The sequence below is a fragment of the Natator depressus genome, chromosome 27 (assembly GCF_965152275.1).
Source record: "Natator depressus isolate rNatDep1 chromosome 27, rNatDep2.hap1, whole genome shotgun sequence".
NCBI lineage: Eukaryota > Metazoa > Chordata > Testudines > Cheloniidae > Natator > Natator depressus.
The window spans coordinates 12228908-12238535 of NC_134260.1; the positions used below are offsets into that span (position 1 = coordinate 12228908).

Genomic DNA, 9628 nt, shown 5'->3' on the forward strand with positions numbered 1-9628 from the left:
GCATTGCGGGCACTAAACAGAGAAGAAAAAAGGAACTAATTCCTGAGAACCCATGTGGATCCCAGTGCTGGCAGCTGGACCCTGACTCTACTTACAGCGAAAACTGCAGGCTCACATGAGTCTAACTGAGATATATTTTCTGTCGCAACCCCTGCCTTTCTTGCCATTGGGCTGGAACTGGAGAAAGACAGAAAATGAAACTGATTAAACATTTCCACAGACTCTCTCCCCCTACACCTCCACTTTGGTTTTACAAAAATCTTTAGATGGGGTGAAAAGATTCCCTTTAAAAAACCTGTTAAATGGAGATAGGATGGGTAATTTTAAGCCCAGTATTGATGCTGTAGGAACTACAAAAATAACTGCCCATTGCAAGATTTGCCCTGTCCAGTGGGGATCCTGTGTAAAAAAATGTTAAGTATTTAAAATGAGGGGGCACCCGGATTTGAACCGGGGACCTCTTGATCTGCAGTCAAATGCTCTACCACTGAGCTATACCCCCTCTGCTGGAAGAAAAGAGAGGAAAGCATTTTGTTATAGAATAGATTGCACAAGCCCAGCTGTTAATTTAACTGAGTATCGGCAATATGTTACAGCCAGCTCCTAAAACAGCCACCCACACAATGGGTGGACGCTGTGCTATGGGGAGTGTTTGCACAGGGAGTGACTCAGACTGCATAGCAAAGCTTTAAGCAGCAACAGCCTGGGGGGAGACTTTAAACCTTTTCATGAATGCTGGGTTGTTGGATGTTACACATCACCATCACTCTTGATGTGCAGCAGATTTATCCATTTTTGAAGGCCAGCTGGGGTTAGTCTGATCATCTAGTCTGACCTTCTGCATAGCACAGGCTGGAGAATTCCCCCCAGAGATTCCTGCATTAAACCTAATCACCTCGGGTTGAAGTAGAGCAAGTCTATCTGTAGACAGCCGTCCACCCTGCTCCACATCTGGGGTGCAGCTCCTGCAGGCCATGAAACCCGCAGGGACCGACAGACATCAGTTACATGGCAGCCACCAAAACATGCTGCTGAAATATTCCCGGCCCAGAAACCTGTAGCTGGCTGGTGGGGTTCTGAAAGGGGTGAGCAGTACCTGTTTGGTATGTGGCGTGCCCCCTATAAGAGAGGCGTTGCCAGGCCCCAGCCAGAGGCTGGACTCAGGGGTGTAATGGCCATTCTGTCACAAGCCAAAGGGAAGCAGGTCCTCTATTCAGAGAGGGCACAAAGCATTAATCAGATTCTTAAAGGCAGCGTGTCCTAGTGGACAGAGCACTGGGCTCAGGAGAAATGGGTTTTGGCCCCAGACAAGTCACTTTCCCTCTCTGTGCCTCAGTTTCTCCATCTGTAAAATGGGGATAATGCCACTGACTTCCTTGGTAAAGCACTTGATAACACGGCATTTACAAAGGGAGGAAAATAACCCAAGACCTTTAACTCTTTCCACACTGGTATTTTCCTCACTGGCGGGTAAATGAACCTGTCAGAGAAATTACATAGACCGTGGAAGCTTCGCTAGCTGTATCTTGAATAGGTATCACTCTGGCTTAAGCAACCTCTGAACTCTGCCCACGTTCTTCTAGTACCAGACTGGCTGATTTTGAATCTAGTTGTCCCAAGCAAGGGGGTTCCCACCCCTTTCCTCGTGAGACAATTCCACCGACGGATTCATCCGACTAAGGAAGTTTCCCTGGGGACTTCATTTTGTTCCTAGTTATTTGCAGCCAAAAAATTTCATTAGCTTAGAAGTAAGGGTCCCCAGGGCTGCCTCATTCCTCGAAGGGTGGCCTCGGAAAGCCAGGAAATAAAGACTCACATCAGCACTGGAAAGCCAGGCCATAAAGAGTTGTGGTTTCTTGCCCCCACTCATTGCTTACATCCTTTAAATATATGTCATCACTCGCCCCACCTGCCCCCTTAGTGATTGCTTGGAAAAGACCAGATAATCACATTTTAAAAAGACCTCATACATGTAGAATGGTAGACAGGGCTGGCCCTAGGCCAAATGGCGTCCCAGGCGAGGAGCATCTTTGGTGCCTCCTTCCATTTTATATTGTTGCGTAGACAGGGGTTCGATAAATATCTCTGGCGGCCCATTAAATATGTCCTTTATTAGGCACTACTTACACTCTTCTTCAAGTCTTAAAAACGCAAGTACACTTTCACATTTACCCACTGAAACAAGGTTCACAGTATCACAGCTGGGCTCTCACTTCACTTCACTTTGTTCTTATATCTCACGGACTGAGTGGCAACGCTCTGCCCGATATACCCGCGAGGGTGTGGCTGACCACATTCTAGGATGGCGTTTCTCAAACTGGGGTCCGCCGACCTGTACTTGGACGCCGCAGATCAACTCCTCCCCTTCCCTCCTAGTGCCTCCTGCACGCCGGGGAACAGCTGTTCAGCGGCATGCAGGAGGTGCTGGGAAGGAGGGGGAGGAGCGGGGATGGGGCGCCTGGGGGAGGCGGCAGAAAGAGGTGGAAAAGAGGTGGGGTAGGGGTGGGACCTTGTGGGAAGGGGTGGAGTGGGAGTGGGGAGTGGGGAGTGGGGCCTGGGGCTGAGCAGGGGGGTTGGAGGTCCACGAAAATGTTTAAATCTAAATGGGGGTCCTCAGGTTCTAAAGTTTGAGAACCACTGTTCTAGAAGGTTTGAGGCAAATGTCTTTCTTAGAGAGTCTGGAAGGTTCCACAAGATTCTACAAAGGTCCAGAACATTCCAGGAGTTTAGTGACAAATGAATCCACCTGCAGAACACCTGAAACATATGACTTCAAACATTCTATTTCCCCTTTTGTCGCTAACCACAAAAACAGAACCCCCCCAGCCCGAGCGCTCACCTGGGTTGCCTGCCCCTAAATCCGACCCTGATGGTAGATGTCGGGGGCAGAGGAAAACCTGCCTCGAGCAGTCATCAAGATAAAAGAACCAACAGGGGTTAGATTCAAATGTGCTCTCTGGAGCGGAGATTATTAACCCATCTGAAGAGTGTACCAGCCCAGCGCAGTCAGAGCTACTGACCTTCCAGCTGCCCAAGTGGTGGTTACAGTGGGGGCCCTGGGAGCTAACAGAGAAATGGCTGGTTGTAGCTGATATGCAGCAGGGACCAAGATTTTGCAGAGACCTCGACCAAATGTGACAGGGACAAACGCCCAGCTGGAGACTGATAAAGGGAAACTGCCCTGATCAGTGATAATGCCCTAGGAAGCTAAATAAATATTTGCTATTTAAGACTCTCTATAAACACACACAGCAAATCAGGAGTAGAGCTGAGAGAACCCAGGAGTCCTGACTCCCAGCCCCTGCCTTAAGCACTAGATACTCTGCTTCCTGGAGCCTAGAATAGAACCCAGGTGTCCTGTTACCCGTGCCAGGACTCTGCTGCCAGAGCCTGTTTTCAAAAGACTTCTTAGAATCACCCGTCTGTAGTGAGCAGTCCCCTTAGTGGATATTGCTCCAGTGCCAGGGGAAGGGGCATATTTGCCAGCTCAAACCTAAAACTAGATTTGGATCCCATTTTATTTACACCCACAAAATTGGAGAGGACCACTGACTTCAACAGAAGCCCTCCTATGTGCTGGTCTTGCCAACCTCTGGCAACACCTCAGGAGTTGGCCTCCTTTTCATACTTTGGAGACCCTGCTATTTGTAATCCCTGTAAGAGATCTGTGTAAGAGCCTCTCATCAGCAGATCTCAAAACACTTTAAAGGGGAGGGCAGGAACATCACCCTGTTTTACAAACGGGGAAACTGAGGCCAAGCAGCTGGCCTGTGACAGAGCAAGGAATACAGGGCAGCTTGCTTGACATCCTAGTACTATGCCACACACCGGTAGCAGAGCATCTTATTAAGCTGGGTAACATGGGACCAGCTGACTGAGCACAGAATTCTCTGGACTCCTTTCTACGGGAAAGGAGACGATCACACAAAGAATCTGATTCTGTCTCCTTTCCTTCAGTGCTTTTGTCTCCTGGTGCTCACCCTTGGCCTACCACCCACCCCACCCACACAGCTCCCCTCACAAAGCTCCAGGACAAAAGAGGCCCCAGTGACGTTACCCCTCACTGGCAGCTAGTTAATGAGTACATATTGTTTTCCTTAAGGGCCCAGAGCTAAGGGTGTTTTGGCTGTGGCCCTTTGGATCCAGCAGGCCCCAGAGCTGGCAGTCGCTCTGGCGAGGCACTAATTTTGCTTCTCACAAGTGCATGATCCAGCGACATTCCAGGAGGCGCTCTGTGAGAGGCTCCCATTAAACTCGGGACATTCCCGGCTTTTCGTGACCAAGTGGCAGTGAGCATAACAGCAGCATTGTCCATTCCAACCCCCTCAAAAATCACGAGTCAGGTGCTAAAATCACAAGATCAATTTACAAATTACGAGATTTCAAACAGTAACACAGCTGGGGTTCTGTTTAGTGTACTGATGGTTTCTGAGCTGGCAGCATGATGTTTCCCACTTTCCTCCGCCACCATGAAGGCCAAAAACTTACTTTGAAAGCAAAGCTACAGTGGTCAACTTAACTATGTCACACAGGGTGTGAAATTTTTCACAGCCCTGAGCAAGGTAGCTAGGTTGATCTAAGTTTTAGGTATAGACCAGGCCTGAGAGTTTCACTTAAATCACATGACTCCAGGAGTGGGGATTTTAAAACCAAACCTAATTAGCTGGCGACATCATAACGAGTCCAAATCACCAAAGGGTGTAACTATCCTAGAGGGCGGGGAATTGCCAAGCGGGAGAAGTATAAGCAGGAAGAAGGAGAGGAAATGAAGAAAGTCTGGACAGCGCAATTTGAGTGAGGTCTATGCAGGGAAGCAACAGAAGCTTCAGGACTGGGGATATTAAACCTAGAGGGTAAGGAGATGACCCACCATAACCATTATTTTCTTGGTTAGCTAGCTGCTGTGGGTGAAATTTACCCCCTGTGCAGAGAGCTGGTACAAGGCCTAGCCGTCCCTCATGTTCCCTAAGCAGAACATCAGTGGTGTCTAGGGGTGTATTTTTACTTACTGTAAAATATATTAAAGAGTCAGAAACTTGGTGGGGGGGGGGGGAAATCAGCCACTGCTAAACCTTCTTGATTGAGGGAGGCAGAGACAGCATTGTCTCCTGAGGAATCCTCTCAGAGGAGAGCATTTATTTGTTTGCCCACAGCTGGTCATTCCACTCAGCCCCCCAGCTGGGCCAATTTGTCCAGAGGAGCAGAAGATAAGGCCCCCAGCGCCAGGCAAACACGGTCATTTGCAAACCCATTAGGGGAGGTGCTAAGCATGTCACTCTGAGGGTTTGTCAGAAGGATGAGGTGACAGGTCGGGAGAACTTGGATAAACTATCCCAAAGGACACGTCTAGAGAGCTGGGGCTAATAACATGCTGCACAGACAAAGAGGATCTCAAAGCACTTTATGGCATTGTTAGCCCTGTTACGTCAGGATGGGGAAACTGAGGCATGGAGCGAGGGAGTGACTCCTTCAAGGTCACACAGTGAACCAATGAAAATGGAACCCAGGAGTCCTGGCTGCCAGTTCCCATCACTAGATCACCTTCCCCGTCTGAGCTGGGGATAGATCCAAAGTGTCCCGACTCCCAGTCTGGTGCCCCAAAACAGGAGAGAAAGTATCAGGGCACTGTGCACACCTATGGGGTGGTTTCTAACAGGCAGAGAAGCTGGGCAGGCATGAACTCTGCTCAGGATCCTTCCTTTGCTCTCTGTGGTCTACTGAGGGGGTGTTGGCAGGGTCTGCACAAAAGCCTTGCAGACTGGGATGAACAGTGCCTCGTAATGTACCTGCAAACCACAGAAGCATATACAGACTCGGACAGGGACCTGGGCTCCAGCTGGGCCCATGACAGATCCTTAACAGTGACTCCCTTCCCTGAATAAGGCCCTGGTCATCCCACGGCCACTATTAGCCAAGACTAGCCCCAATTCCCTGTCCGGGATTTGGGATTTATTAGAGTCATGAGCTAGCCAAGCCATCCTCTGGCCTAGCCCCCAAGTACCCTGGGCTGGAAAGCTGATAGAAACAGCTTCTGACTGGAAATGAGCAGAAAACCAGGCCCAGCATCCAAGCATCCCCAAAGCCTAGATCCAGACTCTACGGCTATGCCTTGCCTGCTAGACCTCAAAAGATCTGCATTCAATCCCTCTGTCTGCAACAGGCTGCCCTGTGTGACCTCAGGCAAGGCACTCTGGTGCCTTGCTCCCACTGAAATCATTAGGAGTTAGGCACCTAAATAGCTTTGAGAATCTGTGTCTCAGTTCTTCTACCTGTGAAATGGGGGCAGTCTGCCTCATCTATTTAGCCTGTATGTTCTTTAGGGATGGAGCTGTCTTTACAAGGCCAGGATATACTCAGGCCTGGCAGAATTCCATTTTTACTTTTTTATAATTTTGACAGATAATATCGGTGTTTAGTTTTAAGCATCATTGTTATTCTTTTTTCTATTTCAGTTTTCACAATTGCAGGAAATTTGGAGCGGGTGGTGGGAGAGACAAAAATTATTTAATGACAATAGACACTGAGATTCAAAAGCTTTATAACCATTAAAGCACAAGTTGTCGATATCACACGTCCAAATATAGGAAGCAACTGTCCATAAGTCAACCTCTGATCAGTTCTCAAGCAGCTCTTTTCTTACTTTGCTTATCTGTCAATTTCGATTATCACCAGTGGAAATATTTTCTTCTTTGGTTTGAGTGTCTCCGGTGAAATTGACATTTCCCAGGAAAAATCAAATCCTTCCAAGCCTACAGATAAGGCAGCTGATAATAACAATGCTGTGGCTAGCACATTTCGGTTGTAGTGGAACAGACGGATCCAAACATATTTCTGGTCAGAGAAGTGAAACTGACATTCTTGTTTTCTGTTTCACTTACTGACCCAAATTTATGTGTTTTCTTTGTAACAGTGTCTGCGCCCCTTGTATAATCCCACGTGATGGAATTTGGCCAGGACACTGGGTTCAAAGCCCTGACTCTTATGCAAAGCACCATGGGTTAATGACCATTATTACTTACTAGCTATATTATGATAGCATCTAGCAGCTCCAACTGAGATCAGGGCCCCATGGTGCTGGGTGCTGCACAGACACAGAGGGAGAGAATTCCATCAGAATACGCCTGCCTGGCCCTACATTCTATAAGCCAATGTATGTTAGGGCCTCAGACGCGTCCCCAGCACGGCACCCCTGAGCCATTGGCTCTGTGCAGTCTCAGCCCTTGTACACGGCATGCTGGATCTGCATTGAGACCTGCAACTCGCATCCCCCTCAGAAAGCATTAAGCAGCTGGACTCTGGCTAATTGGCGCGGTGCTGGAGCTGGCTGGATCCTGGGGCTGCCCCTCGTGTGCTCCGTGAGCCCAGAGCCAGATTGCTGGGGGCTTATTTATTTTGGGGGCTGTTTTGGGAAGGCCGGTGATTATGCTAATCCTTTAACCCCTGATTGCCTCCTCCTTCCCATTAGATGGTCAAACAGCTTTAGCAGCAGGGGCTGAGATAGGCTCTGGGATATATAAACCCAGGGGCTGGCACTGGGTTTCCTATCACTCCAAAGGGAAGATCCTCACCCTACCATTTGCCAGATCATCATGTGGGCATCTCCTGCCAGGCTCTGGCTCCTCTCCTTGCTCCTGTGGCCCCTGCCTGCTGCGCACGGCTACATCTGGGCATGGATGTACTCTATGCCCTACCACGCCCCAGATGAGGCCGCCCTCTCCAAAAGCTCCAGCCCCCTGGCCGAGGAAATTACGGTAAGCAAGGGATGGGTGGGCACTTGCCCCGCAGCCTTCAGCCTGCCTGGTTTGACTGTCGGGGACCAAGTACCAGAGGCAGGGAGAGGTCTCTATTTCCCCTTGTGCATCCTGCATCTAATAGGCCAGCCTTTGCAGTGTAATATGGGGTACGTACGGCCAGTGGTTAGAGCACGGGACTTTTTTGGGTGGGGGAAAGAATCAGAATTCTTGGGTTCTATTCTCTGCTCATGGGAAGGTGTGAGCTCTATTAGCTAGAACCAGGCCTGGGGCGCCAGGACTCTTGGGTTCTATCCCTCACTGTTACTGCATGACCTATGACAAATCGGGGCCTTGTTCAAAGCCCCTTAAAGTTAACAGGAATCTTTTCATTGACTGCACAGGCTCTGAATCAGGCCCTGTAATCTTGCTGTACCTCATTTTCCCCTGCTATAAAACAGATACATTTATGGTATAGAAGGTTTTCAGAGTAGCAGCCGTGTTAGTCCGTATTCGCAAAAAGAAAAGGAGTACTAGTGGCACCTTAGAGACTAACCAATTTATTTGAGCATAAGCTTTCGTGAGCTACAGCTCACTTCATCGGATGCATTCAGTGGAAAATACCGTGAGGAGAGGTATAGAAGTTAGCGTTGCTGGCTTCCGGGCAGGTGGCCCAAGGGCAATTCGTAGCCAATGCAGCAGTACACTTGGTGCCCTTTGACAGCCTAGTGCAGTGGTTTTCAACCTGTGGCCTGTGGACGCCTGGGAGTCCGCAGACTATGTCTAAGATTTCCAAAGGGCATCGCAACATCGCATTTGAAATTTTTTAGGGATCCGCAAATGAAAAAAAACTTTGAAAAACCACTGGCCTAGTGGGTAGAGCAGAGGAGTGTTGCATGCTTTGAAAGAGTGGCACGAGTTGCTGTGCCAATCCTGATTCAGAGGCAGAGAAAATGAATTTGCAGATGCTCCAGTGGCGCAATTGGTTAGCGCACAGTACTTATAAAGCAGTACTTGACTGAGCAATGCTGAGGTTGTGAGTTCGAGCCTCACCTGGAGCAGGTGTTTTATGGGTATGGAATTCTCTGGCCTGTTTTGAGGAAGTCCAATGAATCCAAACAGGCAAAAGAGGGTCCCTCTGGCCTCAAAAATCAATGGACACTCACAAGGGGTGTGTGAGCTTTAAGCAATTAATGACTGTAAAAAGCTTCCCTAGCTGGGTGTTTTAATCCTTAAGGGGACACAGCCACATATATATTAGATATCTCAAAATCAGTTCTTGAGCTGTGTTATTAGAAGCCCCTCAGGTTATTAACCCAGGAGGAATGTCAAAAATAGATTTAAGTTGGGAAATGCTTCCCCCCCTTGTAAAAATTCCTGCAAACACTAATTTTTTGTCCATGCTCATTCAAATTTTTCTTCAAAAATATTCAGGTTTTCACTGAAAAACCAAAAATGTTAGTGGGGGTGGGGAGAGGAATTTTGGTTTTTTGTTTTGTTTTTTCCCCAAAGAAACCCTCCCATGCCAAATTTCATTGAAAACTTATTTTCTGTGAAAATTTTCATTTCATCAAAAAAAAAACACCCAATTTTTTGTTACAAAAAAAATGTAGATGGAAAATTTTCAGCCAATTACAGCTCAGATGTAGCCGGCATGTTTCACTTTGTTTTCTGTTTAATAAACTGGTTAGTCTCTAAGGTGCCACAAGTACTCCTTTTCTTTTTTCTTTTTTCTGTTTAAGTTTCACTTCCTGGTTCTCATGCACTAACTCAGCATTGCAGTGTTTAAATCCAAACCGTACAAAACCTCACCCTGTTTTTACGGATTCTTTAAAAAAGAAAACCAAGAAAACATTGCTATTCATGTGAAACTATTTTTTTCTACTAAACCTACATCG

General features: G+C 47.9%; 2 non-coding genes across 2 annotated transcripts; one reads left to right on the plus strand and one right to left on the minus strand.

Annotated features, from left to right (window-relative positions):
• Positions 1-430: 430 nt before the first annotated feature.
• TRNAC-GCA (transfer RNA cysteine (anticodon GCA)) lies at positions 431-502 on the minus strand. The gene has a single exon. It is a non-coding gene; the product is annotated as a tRNA-Cys (tRNA).
• An 8195-nt stretch (positions 503-8697) lies between these two features.
• Positions 8698-8791, plus strand: TRNAI-UAU (transfer RNA isoleucine (anticodon UAU)). Its single transcript has 2 exons — positions 8698-8735; positions 8756-8791. It is a non-coding gene; the product is annotated as a tRNA-Ile (tRNA).
• The last annotated feature ends 837 nt before the right edge of the window (positions 8792-9628 follow it).